Genomic DNA, 1,937 nt, shown 5'->3' on the forward strand with positions numbered 1-1,937 from the left:
ACAACTGTTTTAGAATGATATTCAGCAACATTTTACTTGCATAAGATATAAATTATATAGTTACATAATTTGCACAATCTTTTTGGTCTTCTTTCTTTGGGATGGGTACAACTATGGATCTATTCTAGTTGATTGGCCAAGTATTTGTCTTCCAAATTTCTTGGTATAGATGAGTGAATAATACACACACACACACACACACAAATACATATACATATATATATATATCACTTAGGGACACTCTCGAAACAAACTCCCTGGCTTCAAGTCGATGCCAACTCATTCTGAGCTCTGGTGGTGTAGTGGTTAAAAGTTGGGTTGCCAAACTACAAGAGCAGCAGGTAAAAACCACCAGCTGCTCCAGGGGAGAAAGATGGGAATTTCTACTCTTACAAAGTTACAGTCTTGGAAACACGTAGGGGTAGTTCTACCATGTCCTGTAGGGTCAGTATGAGATAAAAGACACAGGTACAAATAATTTCTAGATATAACCAGTCACCTTATGTGATTGTTTTATTGGATTTGAACACTTAGATCTATAGTCTCATAAGTCAATTCAGTCAATTACCAAACATTTTCCATAAAATGTATGTTCTACAACCTAGTTTTTTGAGTGGTATCCAGAATTTTCAGAGATTCTGAGCAACAATCTAAGATAGAGCAGACATCTAAAATAGATAAGGTCTCCACTAATCTGAAGCAAAAGAGAAAGAACTCCAAAGATTCAAAGTAGAAGCGAGTCTATAGGACTAACGGCCCACAAGAACCAAAGACTCATATATTCTGAGACCAGAAGAATTAAATAGTGTCTGATTACCACTAGCAACCATTAGTGGTCAGGATATAATGTCCCCAGAGAGAATGGAACTATTCTCAAATTCTTAAAACAAACAAACAAACAAACAAACAAACAAACAAACAAACAAAAACAACAGCAACAAAAACAGACGCCATACTCACTGGAATGGTAGAGACTAGAGGAAGCCATGCATATATTTCCCTGACATCTTCTTTAAACATGGAACTGAAACCACTCCTGGAGATCACGTTTCAGTTAAATAACAGATTGGTTTGTAAAATAACCATTATCACCCCTAAGTGCTATGCTTCTTTAGAAAACCAACTAAATGAAACCAGTCAATATTTAAGCTAAAGCAAAGAGAAGAAGGTGAGGAAGACATGGAAAGAAATAGTTAGATGAAAATAATGAAATGGGAATGTTGACTCACTGTAATGTATGCAACGTCACTAAACTTATGTATATGTATATATGTAAATTGGATATATATGTAAATTGGAACCAAGTTTACTTTGCTGTGTAATCATTCACCAAAACTCAATACTATTTCTTTTTAAATATCAGATTGGGGTTCTACAGTACTTCTTTACTTTTAACATATGAAGACACCAAAATCCATATAATTAGGTACTGGTAGAATCTGTGCTTCTTTAATTCCAAATAAACAGACTAATTTCTAGTAGTCATATTTATAAGCAAATTGTGACCAGAAACAATAATATTCTAGATTCAGCTTCCCCACCTGTTAAAACAAGATAATGATATCTACCTCATGTAAATAAGAATTTTGACCTAAATACAGAGCACATAATATATACTTAATAAACTCTTGTTGAACAGGAAATTCCTACTCTTTAATTTTCATCTGCAAAATTTGTACAATATCACCAATAGAAGAATCTTAAGGGATTTGGACTAAGACATATGTGGTTTCAAAATCTTGGCTCTGTCGTTTCCTTGCTGTCTCACTTTTTAGGCAGATCTAAAACTACAAGTACTACTTGAGTAAAATCAAGGAATTGGTAGAAGTTATTCATTACACAAAACTTTTAAGACAGCAATAATAATTGGAAACGCAACTAGAGCAACCAATGCTTGCCTAGGTTCAACTATTAGCTCTGGACTCTTACTAGTTGCA

This window comes from Echinops telfairi, unplaced genomic scaffold (assembly GCF_000313985.2).
Source record: "Echinops telfairi isolate 266 unplaced genomic scaffold, ASM31398v2 ScPeMD7_7423;HRSCAF=8461, whole genome shotgun sequence".
Lineage (NCBI taxonomy): Eukaryota > Metazoa > Chordata > Mammalia > Afrosoricida > Tenrecidae > Echinops > Echinops telfairi.